The following is a 20830-nucleotide window of genomic DNA, read 5'->3' as shown; positions in this document are numbered from 1 at the left end:
CCAGGTTCAAGCGATTCTCCTGCCTCAGCCTCCTGAGTAGCTGGGATTACAGGCACGCGCCACTACGCCTGGCTAATTTTTGTATTTTTAGTAGAGACGGAGTTTCTTTTTTTTTTTTTTTTTTTTTTGAGACGGAGTCTCACTCTGTCACCCAGGCTGGAGTGCAGTGGCACAATCTCGGCTCACTGCAAGCTCCGCCTCCCGGGTTCACACCATTCTCCTGCCTCAGCCTCTCCGAGTAGCTGGGACTACAGGCGCCCGCCACCAGGCCCGGCTAATTTTTTGTATTTTTAGTAGAGACAGGGTTTCACCGTGGTCTCGATCTCCTGACCTCGTGATCCGCCCACCTCGGCCTCCCAAAGTGCTGGGATTACAAGCGTGAGCCACCGCGCCCGGCCGGAGACGGAGTTTCACCATGTTGGTCAGGCTGGTCTTGAACTCCTGACTTCAAGTGATCCACCCGCCTCAGCCTCCCAAAGTGCTGGGATTACAGGCATGAGCCACCGCGCCCAGCCTGAACATTTTAACTTAAAAAATATAAATATAGATTCATTCTCCAAGTTTTTGATGTAGGGCCAAAGGTACGTGTCTGCTGACTGGCTTTTCAGATCTTTCCTGCATAAATCACACCCATAACACATTGTCTACAATTTTAGTTTTTAGTGGAACAAGAACTTAAAGCAATTAGAGTGCAGATTCCTAGACTGTTGTGATTTTTTTTTCCTCGGTCTTACCCACATATCTTTCAACAGCAATTATTTTAGAGATTCACCATAATTTTCAACTTGGCTTTCATAGAAAAATTCTCCAATTTTATATCACTGCGTTTACAAAATACAGTTGTCCCTTCATATCCACGGTGGATTAGTTCCAGGACCCCCTCCAGATACCAAAACACTTGGATGCTCAATTCCCTTATATAAAGTGGGCATAGTATTTTCATATGACCTTCATATATCCTTTTGTATATTTTAAATAATCTCTAGGTACTTATAATACCTAACATAATGCAAATGCTATGTAAATAGTTCTTATATTTATATTTTTTTATTGTTGTTTTATTTTTATTTTTTTGGAGACAGGGTCTCGCCTTGTCACCCAGGCTGGAGTGCAATGGCATGATCATAGCTCACTGCAGCCTGGAACTCCTGGGCTTAAGTGACATTCCTGCCTCAGCTTCCCAAGTAGCTGGGACTACAGGTGCATGCCACCACACACAGCTAATTTTTAAATTTTCTGAAGAGACAGGGTCTTGCTGTGTAGCCCATGCTGGTCTTGAATTCCTGGTCTCAAGTGATTCTCCCTCCTTGGCCTCCCAAAGTGTTGGGATTATAGATGTGAGCCATACCACTCCCAGCCTATTATTATTATTATTATTATTATTTTTGGAGACACAGTCTCACTCTGTCACCCAGGCTGGAATGCAATGGCATGATCTTGGCTCACTGCAACCTACGCTTCCCGGGTTCAAGCGATTCTCCTGTCTCAGCCTCCCAAGTAGCTGGGATTACAGGCACACACCACTAGGCCCAGCTGATTTTTGTATTTTTAGTAGAGATGGGGTTTCACCATGTTGGCCAGGCTGGTCTTGAACTCCTGACCTCAGGTAATCCACCCGCCTCAGCCTCCCAAAGTGCTGGGATTATAGGCGTGAGCTACCGCACCCAGCCTATTATTTTTTATTGTTTTTTTTTTTCTTGAATAATTTTGATCCGTGGTTGGTAGAATCTGTGGATGAGGAACCTGTGAATACAGAGGGCCAACTGTACTTAATTAAATTAGGTAATTGCAATAATAACTAGCACTGGTATAAAGAGGCTTAGAAACAAGTACAGCTGAGTTCTGGTAAGCACACAAGATAACGCGTGGGAATGGCAGTAAGTGGCCATACTGTATACTAGCAAAACCATCAGCCAATAGTATGTCGTGGGCATCAGTTAGGATGTTTCATACAGGATATACAGAGTGTCGGTTAACCGGGCATGTAAGTTAAGTGGAAGTTGGATGAGATAGCTACGATATTATTATTCTCTTTGTTTCTACCACTGACCTAGTTACAGAGCCCAATTATCTTCTCAGCTGACCCCTCTGAAGGAAATTATCTTCAATCAGGCTTGGTTCACTGTTGAGGTTTGCCCCTGGCCAGAAAGGAACAGAGGAACACATCGACTCCCCAAGAAATGAAGCCTAGTAAGTTGGAAGAGATTTTAAAATATTTGGTTTTCAAAGGGTTACTCCTGATTTCTGAGACCCACCCCCACCATCCCTGATGAGCTGAGATAGGGAGAAAAGTTCCACCTTTCTACACTGTCCTGTGATGGGGCACAGCACTGTGGAGAGGAAGAAGGTCTGACTTTAATTAGTCAGACCATCACCCTACTAAACTCCACTGAAACCAAAACAAACCAGGCAGTCCCATATGTCATAAGAATTAAAGGCATGGTTCCCACTTCCTAACGATGCTTTCACAGAAACCGTTCCACTGTAAAACTTTATGATTTGAATCTTTATAGCTGCCAGCAGAGCACATGTTCACTGCCTTAAATTATAACTTAATCACAATAGAAGCTGACTTTCCAGCCCTTTGCAGTCAAGATGGGAGAGGGAAGGGGCCTCCAGAACAAACGGCTGCTATTCCTCTGCCCACCTGCCTCCTCCTGTCCTTCCTAGTGTAGTCCCAGGAAAGCAGAGAACGTGGGGAAACACACCTCACAGCCCAGGAAAACCTCAAAGCCAGAACCTTCCAGTATGGTCTAGAGACATGAATATCATCCTGTCCGGAACTTATGTGACCTAGTTAGGGCAAAGTGAGTGCTGCCGAGAAGCAAATGGCAAGAAGGATCAGAGGGAGAAAAGCAAGGCGGCAGGGAGCCCCAGGCACGCGCATCCATCCCATCACCCTGCTGGCCAGCTCACTGCATTCCTTAACTTTGGTTGACATCCTCTATTGTTGCAGACTAGTTTGACAAAAAAAGGAAACAAAAGCAAAATATCCCCACCTCTCCTCAGTTCAACACAGCTAAAACAGAAAGTGTGGGAAGGAGAGTGACAGAAGCTGTTGGACCGGAAGGCTGAGGCCAGATCCTGAAGGTCCTTGTGTGGCACACTCAGAAATGTTTATTTTATCCTGTAGGCAATTGGGAACCATTCAAAATGTTCAGTACTGAAGCAACCTGATGAGATTGCCTTTCAAAAAGACTCTACATTCAAAGAAGATACACAAATGGCCCCAAAATGAAAAGATGCTCAGTATCATCAGTCACTAGGGAAATGCAAATCAAAACCACAATGAGATATTGCTTCACACCCACTAGGATGGCTATTTTTTAAAATCCCAAACAAAACATAACAACAAAACCAAACCAGAAAATAAGTGGTGCCCAGGATGTGGGAAAACTGGAACCCTCATGCAGGGCTGATGCAGGAATGGTGTAAATGGTGCAGTGGCTATGGAAAAGAGTTTGGTAGTTCCTCAAAATGTTAAACATACAGTTATCACGTGATCCAGCAATTCCACTCCTAGATATATACCCAAGAGAATTGAAAACATATGTCCACACAAAAACTTGTACAGCAATGTGCATAGCAACATTATTACAATAGCCAAAAGGTGGAAACAAGATCCATTCCATCAACTGATGAATGGCTAAACCAAATGTGGTATATCCATACAATGGAATACTATTAAGCCATAAAAAGGAATGAAGTATTGAAACATGCTACAACAGTAGTAAAACTTGAAAACATTATATTAAGGGAAACAAGCTAGACACAAAAGGCCACAGGTTTTATGATTATATTTATGTGTGATGTCTGGAATAGGTAAATCCACAGAGATGGTAAGCAGATTAGTGGTTGCCAGGAGATGGAGAAGAGGGTGAATTGAGAAGTACAAGGCTTCTTGTTTTTGAGACAGAGTTTCGTTCTTGTTGCCCAAGCTGGAGTGCAATGGTGCCATCTCGGCTCACCACAGCCTCTGCCTCCCAGGTTCAAGTGATTCTCCTGCCTCAGGCTCCAAGAAGCTGGGATTACAGGTGTGTGCCACCAGGCCTGGCTAATTTTTTGTATTTTTAGTAGAAACAGGGTTTCACCATGTTAGCCAGGCTGGTCTCAAATTCCTGACCTCAGGTGATCCACCCACCTTGGCCTCCCAAAGTGCTGGGATTACGGGCATGAGCCACTGTGCCTGGCCAGTATGGGGCTTCTTTATAGTGTGATGACAATGTTCCAGAGTTAGAGGGTGGTGATAGCTGAAAGACATTGTGATTATACTAAAAACCACTGACTTGTACACCTCGTTTTATTTTATTTTGAGATGGAGTCTTGCTGTGTCGCCCAGGCTGGGAGTGCAGTGGCATGATCTTGACTCACTGCAACCTCCACCTCCCAGGTTCAAGCGATTCTCCTGCCTCAGCCTCCTGAGTAGCTGGGATTATAGGAACCCAACACCTTGCCTGGCTATTTTTTGTATTTTAGTAGAGACGGGGTTTCACCATGTTGGCCAGGCTGGTCTCGAACTCCTGACCTCAGGTGACCCACCAGCCTCGGACTCCCAAAGTGCTAGGATTACAGGCGTAAGCCACTGCACTCGGCCAATGACTTGTACACTTCAAAATGATTAAAATGGTGAATTTTATTTTATTTTTTTGAGTTAGGGTCTCACTCTGTCACACAGGATGAAGTGCAGCGGCACGGTCACTGCTCACTGCAGCCTTGAATGCCAGAGCTCAAGTGATCCTCCTGCCTCAGCCTTAGTGGAGGTGGAGGTCAATGCTGAAGTCCAGTGGGTTGGGAATGAATGGGAGATAAAGAAGCGGAGAAGGTCGCCCTCTCAAGTATTCATTGAATGTCTCCTATGTGTCAGGCCATGATAGAGAGGAAATCCCCCAAGCTTTGGAAATAATAGGAAGTGAAGAAATAGGAAAGTAAATGAGAAGGATGCAGGAAGAGGACGGGAGGGAAATGAGAGAGCCAAAAGGACAGGAGGAGGGTCAGTAGAAAGCAAGAAGTTTAAGGTTGATGAGTTCTTAGTGATGAGGTTCACAGTGTGGCCATGGGACTGGACAGTGAAGTGGAGTGGTGGTAAAGGTCTGTAGAAGTTAACAGGCCAAGAAACTATAAATGTGAGGGATCAGATCATTCCATCCAACAAATGAGGCGGAGTGGAGACTGTCCGAGAACAGACAATGACAGAAGCGAGAAGACAGTAGAATAGTGGAACAGCAAGGGTCTCAAAGAAGGGGGAATTGTGTGTAACCTTTTTATTTTTCTTTTTTACAAATAAGTAAACCTGCATATTCCACTACTAGCTACTTAGTAGACATTCCATAAATAAATGTTGCCAACTGACTGATGTGTGCTCTCAAAACCATCTCAAAGCTGGCATGTTCTAAACTGAACTGTGATTCCCTTCCAAACTTAGTTCTCTTCCATTGTTATCTGTCTCATCTATTCCATTGCACATGCCAAAATCTTAGGATGCATTATTGACATATTTCCTTCCTCTTTGTCACTCTTGAGATGGAACTCATCATCAAGTCTTACCAATTTTATTTCCTAACATCTCTCACATGTGTCCACATTGCTCTACTTCTACCATGCCGGTCTAAGCACCCATCATCTCCTGTCTACTTAATCTGCCTCCTTACTCACCTCTGCACATCTGCTCTTGTCTCCCTGCAATCCATTCTCTACTCTGCAGCCAGTCATAGCTTCAAAATGTGAATTTGATCAGGATGTGTGTCCTTTACTCCTTCATCCCATTCAAACCCTTTAAGGGATTCCCATTGTTCTTAGAGTAAGAACTCTTTAATGTCAGGCTCCTCTGCAGCCTCACCTCATACCATACTTTCATACTATTTTCAGTCTTTTCCAACCTAGTGCTTGTCGTGATCCCTCCTGGTAGGGCCTTTGCACCTGTGATTGCCTCTGCCTAGTGTTTTTCCTCTCTGTTTCCTAAACGCATATTCATCCTAATCAGTTCAACTTTCCTAAAATTTTTGTCTGGGTCATATCATACTCAGGCTCTCATAGCACTGCATAATTCTTCTTCATAGTGCCTGCTAACAGTTGCAATTTTACATTTGACTAATGCCTGTTTCCATGAGGACAGGGACTGTGCCTCACACGTAGAAGGAACTCAGTAAATATTTAGTGAATGAATGAATGAATGAATGATATACCAATAAACTTGCTCAGTGGTGTTGAGTGGCAGATCTGGGACTGTGTCCCAAGAGGAAATGTATTGGGGGGAGGTTTGAAAAATGAACTCCAAGATCCCTTCCATTCCTGAGATTTGTGCTTTCTAGGTGAACTTCTATTATTTTCCTTCCCTTCCTTTTCTTAGGCTGGCTTGCTTGGCCTTATCTATACACCTCCACTGGGTACCATAAAGAATTAAAGACCCTACAGATTGGAAGGAATTTGTTCCTTCAGATGTTGGAAACCTTTCCTTTATCAGATGATTGAAAGAAACTCCTTAACAACAACCTTAATAACTGGTTATTTACTCTCTACTTAAACACATCTAATAATAGAGTTCAATTCTTCTCCAAAGGATTACCTGTGGGTTTTCTTTCCTTTACTAATATATAAGTTAGGCATCTTTTTCATATGATTATTGGCCATTTATATTTCTTTCTAAAATGAGCTCTCATATCCTTTACCCTCTTCTGTCTGTTAATTTTTTAGACTGATTTATAAACTCTCTGTAGATTAAAGAAATTAGCCCTTTGTCATATTATGTTGTAAATATGTTTTCCAGTTTGTTGTTGATCTTCTGATTTTGTTTTTGGCATCTAAACAATTCTATTCTATTCTCTTTTTTTTTGTTTTTTTTTTGAGACGGAGTCTCGCTCTGTTGCCCAGGCTGGAGTGCAGTGGTGTGATCTTGGCTCACTGCAACCTCCACCTCCCAGGCTCAAGCAATTCTCATGCCTCAGCCTCCCGAGTAGCTGGGATCACAGGTGTGCACCACCACGCCCGGCTAATTTTTTGTATTTTTTTGTAGTTTCACCATGATGGCCAGGCTGGTCTCAAACTCCTGACTTCAAGCAGTCCACCCGCCTCAGCCTCCCACAGTGCTGAAATTATAGGCATGAGCCACTGCGCCTAGCCTAAACAATTCTATTCTACATGGAACAAAATTTAAAAGATACAAAATATTATATAACGAAAAATAAATCTTCCTTCACTCTTGTTTTCCAGCTCAATTCCCCTCCCCAAACGCAAGTACTATTAAAGTTTTTTGTATATCTTCCCAGGGCTTGCCTAAACAATAACAACTTACATGTATAGCTGTTTATCTTCCTACAACACACACAAAAGGTAATAATGCACTTCGCTTCCACATCTTGCATTTTCACTTATGACACAAGATATATCAGAGACCTTTCCATATCACTACAGGAAGAGCTGATAGATATTGCCAAATTGCCCTCCATAGAGGTTGAACCAATTTACACTCTCATTAGCAATATATGCGAATGTCTCTTTCCACACCTTTCACCGGTACAGGCATACCTTGTTTTATTGCACTTTATAGACATTACATTTTTTACAAATTGAAGGTTTGTGGCAACCCTGTGTTGAGCAAGTCTATCAGTGCCATTTTTTCAACAGCATGTGCTCACTTTGTGTCTGCGTCACATTTTGGTAATTCTTGATCTTTGATGTTACTATTGTAATTGATCTGGGATGCCATGAACCACACTCATATAAGATGGCACACTTAATAAACGTTGTGTGTGTTCTGACTACTCCACCGACCAGCTATTTCCCCATCTCCTTCCTTGGGCCTCCCTATTCTCTGAGACACAACGATACTGAAATTAGGCCAATTAATAACCCTACAAGGACCTCTCAATGTTCAAGTGAAAGAGTCACACATCTCTCACTTTAAATCAAAAGCTGGAAATGACTATGCTTAGTAAAGACGGCATGTCAAAAGCTGAGACAGGCTGAGAGCCAGGCCTCTAGTGCTGAACAGTTAGCCAAGCTGTGAATGCAAAGGAAAAGTTCTTAAAAGAAATAAAAAATGCTATGCTAGTGAACACATGAATGATAAGAAATGAAACAGTCTTATTGCTGACAGAAAGTTTTAGTGGTCTGGATAGAAGATCAAACCAGCCACAACATTCCCTGAAGCCAAAGCCTAATCCAGACCAAGGCCCTAACTCTCTTCAATTCTATGAAGGCTGAGAGATGTGAGGAAGCTGCAGAAGAAAAGTTTGAAGCAGTCGGGCGTGGTGGCTCACACCTGTAATCCCAGCACTTTGGGAGGCCAAGGTGGGCGGATCACCTGAGGTTGGGAGTTCGAGACCAGCCTGACCAACATGGAGAAACCCTGCCTCTACTAAAAATACAAAATTAGCTGGGCGTGGTGGCACATGCCTGTAATCCCAGCTACTCGGAAGGCTGAGGCAGGAGAATCGCTTGAACCCGGGACGCGGAGGTTGCAGTGAGCTGAGATTGTGCCATTGCACTCCAGCTTGGGCAACAAGAGTGAAATTCCATCTCAAAAGAAAAGAGGAAAAAAAAAGTTTGAAGCTAGCAGAAGTTGCCTCATGACGTTTAAGGAAAGAAGGCATCTCTGTAACAGAAAATTACGAGGTGGAGTAGCAAGTGCTGATGGAGAAGCTGCAAGTTAACCAGAAGGTCTAGCTAAGATAATCGAAGAAGGTGGCTACACTAAACAATGTGTTTTCAATGTAGATGAAACTGCCTTGGCCGGGCGCGGTGGCTCAAGCCTGTAATCCCAGCACTTTGGGAGGCCGAGGCGGGCGGATCACGAGGTCAGGAGATCGAGACCATCTTGGCTAACACGGTGAGACCCTGTCTCTACTAAAAATACAAAAAATTAGCCGGGCACGGTGGCAGGTGCCTGTAATCGCAGCTACTCAGGAGGCTGAGGCAGGAGAATGGCGTGAACCCAGGAGGTGGAGCTTGCAGTGAGCCGAGATAGCGCCACTGCACTCTGGCCTGGGCGAAAGAGCGAGACTCCTTCTCAGAAAAAAAAAAAAGAAACTGCCTTATATTGGAAGATGCCATCCAGAGCTTTCAAAGCTAGAGAGGAGAAGTCAATGCCTCAAAGCTTTAAAGGACAGATTGACCGTGTTAGGTGCATAATGCACTTGGTGACTTAAAGTTTAAGCCAGTGCTCATTTGCCATTCCAAAAATCCTAGGGCCCTTAAGAATTATGCTAAATCTATTCTGCCTGTGCTCTATAAATGGAACAACAAAGCCATGATGACAGCACATCTGTTTATAGCATGGTTTACATAATATTTTAAGCCCATTGTTGAGATCTACTGCTAAGAGAAAAATATTCCTATCAAAATATTCCTGCTCATTGACAATGCACCTGGTCACTCACGTGCTCTGATGGAGACGTACAAGAATATGAATGTTGTTTTCATGCCTGGTAACACAACATCCATTCTACAGCCCATGGATCAGGGAGTAATTTCAACTTTCAAGTCTTATTACTTAACAAATACATTTTGTAAGGCTATATCTACTATAAATAGTGATTCCTCTGATGGATCTGGGCAAAGTAAATTGAAAATCTTCTGGAAAGGATTCATCATTTTAGATCCCATTAAGAACAGTCGTGATTCATGGGAGGGGGCCAAAATATCAATATTAACAAGAATTTGGAAGAATTTAATTCCAACCCTCATGGATGACTTGGAGGGTTTCAAGACCTTAGTGGAGAAAGTAACTGCGAATGTGGTCAAAATAGCGAGAATTACAGTAATTGAAGCCTGAAGATGTAATTGAATTGCTGCAATCTCATAAGAAAACCTGAATGGGGGAGGAGTTGCTTCTTATGGATGAGCAAACAAAGTGGTTTCTTCAAATGGAATCCACTTCCTGGTGAAGATGTTGTGAACACTGCTGAAATGACAACAAAGAATTTAGAATCTTACATAAACTTAGTTGATAAAGTAGTGGCAGAGTTTGAGAGGACTGATTACAATTTTGAAAGAAGTTCTACTGTGAGTAAAATGCTATTAAATGGCATCACATGCTACAGAGAAATCTTTCATAAAAACAGAGTCATTGAGGCAAACTTCACTGTTGTCTCATTTTTAAGAAATTGCCACAGCTACGCCAACCTTAGGCAACCACCGTGATCAGTCAGCAGCCATCAACATTGAGGCAAAACTCTCCACTAGCAAAAATGTGATTTGCTGAAGGCTCAGATGATCATTAGCATTTTTAAGCAATGAAATATTTTTAAGTTAAGGTGTGTATTTTTTGTAGACATAATGCTATTGCACATTTAATAGACTACAATATAGCATAAATGTAACTTTTATATGCACCGGAAAACCAAAAGTTCATATACTCGCTTTGCTGTGGTATTTGCCTTATTGTGGTGGCCTGGAACTGAATCTTCAACATCTCTAAGGTATACTTGTGCGCTATTAAAACCTTTTTGATCTCTGCCAATCTGATAGGTAAAAAAATGGCATATTGCAGCCAGGTGTGGTGGTGCATGCCTGTAATCTCAGCTACTCAGGAAGCTGAGGCAGGAGGATCACCTGAACCTGGGAGTTTGAGGCCAGCCTCTGAAACATACTGAGGGTCCACCTAAAAAAAAAAATGGCACATGGATTTATGTAAGAGTAAATTTCAGCATTTTAAAAATATATTTAATATAATGTATTTAATATATTTATGGCCATTAAAAATTTTTTATGGCTTCTAGACCTTTCCATTTGAGAGGAATTAGGATTGGGAAGGATTATTGTGATTATAGGAGGAAGAATCTTTAGTTAATCTAGATTCAGTAACCTGCTTTTCCATTGGTGTCGCAGTGGGAGGGTTTGAGCTGTGTCCTTATTTTTATCAGCAACACAGCTGTGACTAAAGATATATTATGATAGTGTAGAAACAGTACGGGGTTTCAGGTCATGCAGACTTGAACTGAAACCCCATCTCCTTTCTTTGATTCTTTCTTTTCACATTAATTTATTGAAGTTTTACTATGTGTCAGACCCTGTGTAAGGTGCTGGAGATTCAAAGGTAAATAAAACACATTTCTTGTCATCCAGACACTCTCAGTATAATGAAGGAGCCAGGCACATAAACCAGTAAGTGTAATGCAAAATAGGTACCAATAATGATGATGTGGATGCCGATGAGATACAGATAATGGCTGGCAGCTCTGTGGATGATGAATCGGGAAAGGACGAGACCAGAGACAAGGAGAGCAGTTAGTAGGCTATAGAGGCAATCTAGGCAAGCAATGTAGTGAGAATGAAGAAGAGAAATCAGATTCTAGATGGAATGAGGCAGTCAGTAAGAGAATGATTTTGGTAAGCGTGCGGGGTGAGGATAGGCTTTCGTGGGTTGAGGACTGACTGAGAGATGAGGAAAGTTGCTGTTTCTTTGATATAATAGCTATTGTGGCATATCAGTTCATCAAATATCCATTCCCTTCATTCCTCTGCCTCCCATCTTCTCTGCCACACAGATGTGCTTTGCTCATATGACTTGCTTAGTCTTCAAAGCAGGATGAAGTGACATTCCTACCCTCTGACTTTGGGCTTGGCCATCGACTTCCTTTAACCAGTGGAATGTTAGCAGACATAATGCAAGTAGAGATTTTAGATATGCACAAAAAAAGAAAAAGAAAAAGATGCGCATGCAAAGTTGGCCTTGGTCTCTTGGGCTCCTGCCTCCCACCATGAGAAGAACATGCCTCTGGTAGCTGCTGGTTCAAGAACAATAAAGGACACGTGGAACAGACCTGGACCTAATCCACAGCTTAGAGTCAGGCCCATCTGACCTCAGCCTAGACTAGCTGAATCTCAGGTGATCTACGCAACTGTACACTCAAGAAATATATATCCACCATCTATGACACTGAATTCTGAGTAAGTCTGTTATACAATGTTGCTGTGGCAAGAGCTGCTGACATAGGCCTCTAAAAGTGGTACCTTTTCTCTAGGCTAAATATCCCTATTTTCTGCAACTGTTCATAGTATGCCGCCTCCTTTCTTATTTCTGTCAGATTTCTCTGCAAGATATACCAACTGAACCAATCAGGAGGCACCCCTCCAAAGAATCACCAAATTAGAATTCTGCACACATGTGACCCTCTTCTTCTCCTCTTCAACTGTCTCCATTCTAGAGGTCACCCTATGGAAAAGGAAAGAATTTGTCCCTGGAGCCTGGGCTCAGGGTGAGTCTAGAATGAGGAGGCTCAGGAAGATTAAAGCTCAAACTCCATGAGTGAATTAGAAGGGAGTGGTTCTCAGCTCCTGGTAAATTCTGGAAACTCAAGTTAGTCTATAAACAAAGAAAGAGGTCAGGAGACTCTAAAATGTCTACACGGAAGCCAATTATACACCAATTGTCTATAGTTTGGACTCGAGATGATATTGCTTTACATCCCAAACCACCTAAAGCCAGGCAGATAAGGAGGATACGGGGCAGATTCACATTCTGTGGCATCCGAAGCTTAGCATATATGACTTTGAGGACCCTCTTAAAAAAAAAGAAACAAAATTACAAATATAAAATTAGGTTCAAAAGTGAGTATTTATTAGAATGACAAATCATTTCACAACAATTACAAAGTTTTAAAGGTTGAGGAAAATGAGAAACATAAAAATATTCCAATGACATAATTTTAAATTAATTGATACACTTCTAAGTGCTTATTTCCTGTATTTTCTTTTCTTTTTTTTTTTTTTTGAGACGGAGTTTTGCTCTTGTTGCCCAGGCTGGAGAGCAATGGCGCGATCTCAGCTAACTGCAGCTTCTGCCTCCAGGGTTCAAACGATTCTTCTGCCTCAGCCTCCCAAGAGCTGGGATTACAGGCATGTGCCACCACACCTGGCTAATTTTGTATTTTTAGTAGAGACGGGGTTTCTCCATGTTGGTCAGGCTGGTCTCAAACTCCCGACCTCAGGTGATCTGCCCGCCTCAGCCCCCCAAAGTGCTGGGATTACAGGCGTGAGCCACCACGCCCGGCCTTTCTTGTATTTTCTTTTTTTGTTTTTTGAGATGGAGTCTTGCTCTGTGGCCCAGGGTGGAGTGTAGTGGCACAGTCTCAGCTCATTGCAAGCTCCACCTCCTGGGTTCATGCTGTTCTTCTGACTCAGCCTCCTGAGTAGCTGGGACTACAGGCGTCTGCCACCATGCCCGGCTAATTTTTTGTATTTTTAGTAGAGACAGGGTTTCACCGTGTTAGCCAGGATGGTCTCGATTTCCTGACCTTGTGATCTGCCTGCCTCAGCCTCCCAAAGTGCTGGGATTATAGGCGTGAGCCACCGCGCCCGGCCTTTCTTGTATTTTCTAAGCTGTGGACTCTGACTCTTCATATGAACAATTTTGAAGCATCTATACTTCATTTTTCTATAAAGAAAATAGAAAATCCTGTCTTTCTTCTACCATTGTTGACCAAAATTTGTTTATAACTGATAGCTTAGAGAATTTCTTTCCACTTCAAAACCCCTTACTGTTACATAAATGTCAAGGATTAACGTGAAATTTGGGGAAACCTCTATCAAGTTTCTTTCATATAAGAGTTGTAAGATTTCATGGCCTTTCGAATTTTCCTTAATATTCTCAGACTTTATTGATACCCTTTTACAGTTTATTATTGGTGTCCTGGTTATAGTGACATATTATGAGTTTTATGTTACCTTTGGTCAATATTTCGGAGATGTGTATATAACTTCACATAAGAATGCACTCATTGTTAGTAGTATTGCTACAGACTTATGCACTATAAACACAGGAATTTTAATAAATTCCATTTCATGTGATTCCCATTAAAATATATATATATATGGCCAAGCGTGGTGGCTCACACCTGTAATCCCAGCACTTTGGGAGGCCGAGGCAGGCGGATCACTTGAGCAGGAGTTTGAGATGAGCCTGGCCAACATGGTGACACCCCGTCTCTACTAAAAATACAAGAAAAAAAAAAATTAGCAGGGCATGGTGGTGCACACCTGTAATCCCAGCTACTTGGGAGGCTGAAGCAGGAGAATCGCTTGAACCTGGGAGATGGAGGTCCCAGTGAGCCAAGATTGTGCCACTGCACTCCCACCTGGGCAACAGAGCAAGACTCTGGCTCAAAAAAAAGAAAGAAAAAAGAAAAGAAAAAAAATATGATACATTTACAATTGTATACACTGCCTTAAGATGTATTCCTGACAGGTGCGAGGTTTTGTTTTCAGCAGCCATTAATAAGAACTAAAATTTTCACTTACAGTTTTACATATGTGAGGACTAGTTTCTGGATCCATACATTTTAAGCTTTGTTTCTCTTCCATTGCAGAGCATCATAGGACACACTCATGTCCCCTGACAAGCTCTCATCATGCACCTTCATGGCCTGACCCAGTTAATTAGCATAGTAGGCAGTAGCAGTACTCCTGAGAGCCATTTATATACCAGGACAGCCAGCAGTAAGTTAACTCTACACAGAAGGGACCGCAAACCACATAAACAGATGCATCAACTGAATATAAAATATACTCCCAACTCTGCTTCTCCTGAAACAGATCACCAAAACATCCACAGCCACTCCAACGCCACTCCAGGAGGGGAAATACGAACTCAGATGGAAAACAGTAGTCTTAATTTTGATTAAAGTATTTTATTTTTGCAACGTGAAAAAATGTAACCATGTAAAAATATTGCTAAGGCCTCTTCCAGGGTCTTGAAAAGAGTTCATGCAAGTAAGGGACCTGTAAGTTTAAATCATTAACTGCATAGAAAATCCACTTCTAGAAGGATAAAAATCCTGGTTTTATCTTTTTCTTGGTGTAGGCACCATCAGTAGACAGCATTACCTGTTGCTGGGTATTTTTGCATTAAATATGCAATATTTATTGAGTACTGACTAGGCACCAGACACTAGGGATACAATAGTGCTGAAATGAATACCGTCCCTGCCCCTGTGAGCTCAAGCTTTAGCTAAGAGACAGACATCAATCAAAGAGTTATATTTAGATGAATGTCCCAGGAAGGTTCCTTCTACGGGGCAGGTCTGTTATACCCAAACCAAACTAATTATTGAGATGTGCTGACAGGGGAGGGGGAAGGCCAGGAATGCAAGGAGTCCCTCAGCAGCGGCAGACCCCTCAGAAGGCCTCCTCTGACCTTGTGGTTCTCCTAGGGTTCAGAATCTGGCCACCGTGTTCCACACGTGTCCCAGTCTGCTCTGCAGCTATATTCAATCTATTCCTCTGGCACTTCAGGCTTAGAATTGCTAGCATGTGAGGCTGTACCAGCAGGGCCTCTTTAGCTGGGGAACCCAGGACCCAAAGTCTAGCAGAGGAAACACTGGGTGCTTGTCTGGGGAAGCTAAAAGAGGATCCTGAAGTAAGAAGTGGTTAGTGCAGCTGACCTTCTCTCCCCTAACTAAAAACAGGGAAGTGTTGTGAACCCTCAATGAACAGCACCGGGAGGCTCCGATCTCCCATTTTACCGTTCTTTCCTACCCTTCGCAGAGTCAGCCTACTGACATATTTTTTATCTTATTTTTTCAGCCAAACATCTTGAAATAGTTACCTACACCCATTTCCTCCACTTCTCACTTCAAATTTCCTACTGCTCCACAGCAGTCTAGCTTCTGCCAGTGAAACTGCAGGTACCAGGTGTTAGAGGATGTCACTGCCCTACCAGTATCCCCTGCCCTTACTATTTCAGTGAACCCCAGGCTACCAGCCGCTGGTACCTGCATTCATTCACCTGAGGGATTTCTCTCACAGCCGGGGTCTGTTCTGCTGCCCAAGCAGCAGGCTGGAAATGTCAGTGAATTAATGCCCTCTAAGAACAGCCCTCAACCAATGACCTGAAAGAGCTCCCTCACCCCGTGAGAGGGGGAACGATGAGGCGGGTGTTCTGCACTGACTTCCTGAGCTTTCCCGATGGGATTAAGCTGTCATTGCCCATGGTGGCTGCTGGCTTAATTCACCCTTTACTGGCCGTCCCCTCCCTGTTCATCCCCCTCCCACACACACCAGTGTTCTTCATCTTTCAGACAGACTAATCCTCGTCTCAGGGTCCACTTTTAGGAAAACTCAAACTAAGCACCAAGATCATCAATGACTTCCTGACTGTTTCGGTCTTGGTGGATCCATCAGTTAGCAAGTATGCATTGAGGACCTGCTAGGCCCTAGGCATTGTCTAATCTGACCTCACCTCTTTAATACACGTGACATCCATGACCACTCCTTCCTGGAGCTCTCCTTCCTTGGATTCAGGCTTTCTTGCATGTGGGTATTCCCTCTTTCATCGGCAGTTCTGCTCCACCTACCCCTCACACCGTGGTGTTCTCAGAGTTCTCAGTCCAGGTCTTGCTCTTCCCGCTCTACACGCCTTTCTTTGGCCATGTGGCCCACCTGCACAGTATTAAATCTCACTTTTTTGTTCGAAGATTCCCAAATTCCTTTATCTACCCTTACTTTGTCTCCTGGGTTTCAGATTTTGTGTCTGACTACCTTTTGGACATTTTTACCCGGAAGCTACAAAGTTATCTCAAATGCAGTATACCCAGTTTTGGGGGGTTTATTAGCTGGGTTCTGCGTAAGGACAAGTGTGTAAGGAAATTGGGTAGAAGACATTTTAAATGCAAGAGAGCACTTAAAAGTGGTGGATCATGAGATGCAGGCTCAGTAGGAAAGGAAGTAATTCTGGGAGAAGCCTGAGAGGTTGGGAAGAAATGGAAGCGTCAAAGGCAGTGCTGGATTACTCAATAGATAAACACATTCTTAGGGCATCCAAAAGGCAAAGTGAACCCCCATAACATCTTTTTAGAAAAACCTTGAAGTTTAAAAAAAAAAAAACCACCAAAAGAATCACCATGGTAAAAGTCAGAAATTTATTGAACTTCCTTACACTTATTTTACAAGTTAGAATTGTTTTCATTTTAAATTACATAAGGGAACATTCTCTTTTTTGGTGCTTTGGGACATTAAAGGTCTGGCTTGGATCTAGGCAGTCAATGAGATGAAAGCACAGTTATAATAGGAGCAAGGGAGAGAGGAAGCTGGAAAGTAGAGGCTGTTGTCCAAGAGTGGATGCTCTCTTAACCAGCCTCTTCCCTACCGACCTACTGGGTTAACTAAAACTTTCCATTCCTGCTGTAATACATTCTAGTTAATGGACACGGTGCTCTGAATGTTCCTGGCTGGCAGGCCACCCTCTTCCACACACATACACTACCTCCACTTTTACCAGCTGAGTGTAAGTCATTGTGATTGTTCCAAAATTTCTTTATTCCTGTGGTAGTAGTTATTGCATTTACATAATTTAATTAAACATTATGTAAACCAATCGTGCAAAAAGAAAGAGAACTGTTGTTTCTAAGAACACTAAATCAGATACTTTGGGAAGTTTCATTAAAGGTAAATCTCTTTTTTAAATGCTATTGAATTGGGTGTGGGTAAGACAACTAGAAAACAGTTAACATTTATTGAATGTTTACTATATATCAGGCAGTACATTAAGGCTTTATATAAAATAGCCACTTCATCCTCACAATAACTCTCTGAAGTGGTTGCTGAGGAAACTGACGCACAAAAAGGCTAAGCAATTTACCCAAGTTAGGAAATGGTACATCCAGGATTTGAACCCAGGTGGTCTGGCTTGAGAGACTGTCCTAACCATTATGATATCATGTAAAAAAAAAACTGGAAAAAATCCTAACAGTGGAGTCTGTGCAAAGGCTATTTCATAAGAATATTTAAGTCTCTTGTTCTATTTTTTTTTTTAAGAGACAGTGTCTCACTCTGCTGCTCAGGCTGGGAGTACGGTGGCGTGATCATAGCTCACTGTAACGCCTGGGTTCAAGTGATCCTACCACCTCAGCCTTCTGAGTAGCTGCAACTACAGGTGCATACACCATGCCCTGCTAATTTTTTTATTTTTTATTTTGTGTACAGGGAGGGTCTTGCTATGTTGTCCAAGTTGGTCTCAAACTCCTAGGCGCAAGCAATCCTCCCACCTCAGCCTCCCAAAGCACTGGGATTACAGGCATGAGCCATCACACCTGGCTTTCTTGTTCTATTGTAAAGAAGCTGAAGCCAAAATCCATAGACAAGTCGATATGGATATGGTTGTTCAAGAATCAAGGACTCTACACTTGATAAAAGGCCCTGACACTCTACCCAAAGACTAGCAAGTGGTTGTGCATTTCTAAGTTAGAATGCAATGTTGAAAGTATATATGTGGTATATGTGGTACTTTTTATGATGTACCACTTTAACTGACTTTGATTAAACAACCTAGTAGCAATGCTGAATGACAAGGACTTCTCTGTTTCAGAACTTAAAATTTCAGACATGGAACAGCCCTAGATGAAGAATCAGCTATCTTCCTAAAACACAGATTTAAATATAACGCTTCCTTGCTTAAATACTTTTAATTTCCACCATCTACCCCTACTCTCAAACAGAAAAAAAAAAATCCAAGGTTATAAGTAGTATCCCTCCTACCTTTACCATCTTATTGTAAAGGAGCCAGTCCCTCTTGCCTGTCTTTCTAGTCAACTGCCAGTTACTTCATTCATGCTTCAGTATCTCTGACTGTGTCATTTTCTTTGCCGGGAATTATCTTCCCTCCCTCTCTAATTGGAGAAATCTTACTCATAATTTTTTTCATTCATTTTTTCTTTCATTCAGCAAATAGTTCTGGGCACCTATTGAGTGAAGAATGAACTAATATATATCTATAATATATATAAAATGATGTTTCCCTATTGAAATATTATGATAAGCTATTCTTTTCCTTTGAAGCATTTATCTCAATTTACTATTCTATATTTATTTGTGTGTTCATTTGTTTAGTGTTCAAGGGAAGGGGCAGAGAAGAGGAGGAAGAGGAGAGAGGAAGTAGAGTGTTGGGAGGGTGTTGGGAGAGTATTTATAGCTTGCAGGGAAGGGGAAACAGTTGGGAAAACTCTGAGGAATTAACATTGGAGCTACAGCTGAAGGATACATGGGTGTAACTGGGCAAGACTGGTGGCAATTGGAGATAGGTAGGAGCAGGAGGGGTTGGGCGGACGTGTGTTCCAGATCCAGGGAACAGCGGGTGCTAAGACGCTGAGGCAGAAGGAGGGGTGACATGATGGAGAAACTGAAAGAAGTCCAGTGTGGTGGGATTGCAGAGTGTCCCACCCAAGATGGAAGAGACAGAGGCGTATGAGGCCAGAGAGGGAGAGGGCTAGACCCTGCAGGACTCTGCAGGCCATGGCAATATAACTTCGATCTTCATCAGAAAAGCAAAAGGGAGCCATTGGTGAGACCTAAGCAAGGGAATAACGTTTTCAGGCTTGTGACTTTAGAAATCTTCTGGCTGCCACGTAGACAACAGATCGGAAGTGCAGCAAATGTCACTCCTTTCTTAAGCCTTCCTTGACCCCATGTGCTCCTACCAAAACTTACGAAGCTCCCTGAGGACAGGGACTTGGTCTGTTTTGTTCACTACTGTATTCCCAGTGCCTAAAACAGTTCCCAGTGCTTAGTAGGTCCTTAATAAACGTTTCTTAAATAGTGCAACTTTTTAATATCATTTCTCACATGACACTTATATAGTATCTCAACTCCATGGGCTTTCCAGCATTCTGAAAAGTGAATGATCTTTCTTGTGAGAGAAGGACTAAAGTCATAGTTAATGTAATGTTAAAGCTGTGCACAAAATTCATATAATCTGAAGGGAAAAGACATCTGTCCTGCCACCATTTTTTCCTTCTCTTACAACATGCAGTTACCTTACTTCATAATAGGAACATTGGACCCTTGGTAACCGAATAATTCCATGAATTCTTCAGTAGAAAGGAAGTTCTTTCTCTCTTAAATACCTCCAGAGACTAATGGTAATTGTCTTGACTTGGATTACCAAATGGCTTTTGTGTATTCTTTCCCCTTGAAGGTCTTAGGGCCTTTCTCCAAATTAAGAGAATTCTTATTCTAAGAATATGACACTCCAGCAATATTTTCACAAGCATCACAAGATCTGAAAGCTAGAGGGCTCTTTGAAGGCATTTAATCTACCCCTTACTCCCACCCCAAAGCTTACACTCCCTCAGTACCACTCCTTCCTCATCACTTAGCTGTCTGGCCCCAGGGTGTTCTCAGATCAGTTCAGGTGTCAATCAGGGACAGATGGCATGTGCTAGAGCTAGAGAACTCAGAAGGTCACCCTTGATCGTCACTAAGTTCCCGTGTTTATTCCAAAACAATCTGTGTTGTATTTATGTAGTTTTATGACTAGTTGATTATCTCCAGTGCCAACCCCTCTTCTTATTCCAGACCATTAAATCAGTTTTCAGGGTTCTTCTTCTCTCTCAACTTATTCATCTTTCCATGTGGTTTTCAATGTTATTACTGTCTCCAGTTCATGCCTTTGCAGTTCTAACAAACTTGTTTCTTATAACCTACTTAAAATACCAAGCTCCTTAATGAATTAATCAATCAGTTAATCAAATATTTATTAAATCCCTACCACATTTTTTCCATCCCATAAATTTTTCTTTGAGAGCCCCATGAGCCCCCAGGAGACTGGCAACAAGACTATTAGAAAGTCTCACTGCTAGCTCCATGCACTCACCGCTGCCTTCCTATGCATCATTTTATTTTTATTTCTTTTCTTCCCCTTCTTTTGCTCTCCGTTTTCCTCTTTCTTATTTTTCTCCTCTCCCTCCTATGACTCCATTTTCCCATCCTGTCACTGTGGTGTCCTCCTTGGCATTTTGTGCTTGAGGCATTTTGGTGTGTCCTATGCCCTCGCTAAAGGGAATCATAGTAAGGAGTCTAAACTCACATCCCGAAAACAGAGATTTGACAGAAGCAAAGGAAA

The 20830-nt window shown here is 42.4% G+C and overlaps 1 protein-coding gene across 2 annotated transcripts in view; it reads right to left on the bottom strand.

Annotated features, from left to right (window-relative positions):
* Positions 1 to 20830, bottom strand: part of RNF220 (ring finger protein 220) — a 252491-nt gene that overhangs the window by 180619 nt on the left and 51042 nt on the right. The gene's annotated exons all lie outside the window — the stretch shown is intronic.

The sequence above is a fragment of the Nomascus leucogenys genome, chromosome 12 (genome assembly GCF_006542625.1).
Source record: "Nomascus leucogenys isolate Asia chromosome 12, Asia_NLE_v1, whole genome shotgun sequence".
NCBI lineage: Eukaryota > Metazoa > Chordata > Mammalia > Primates > Hylobatidae > Nomascus > Nomascus leucogenys.
Note: the sequence above shows the minus strand (reverse complement) of the source record. Positions and strands in the feature narration are given on the sequence as shown.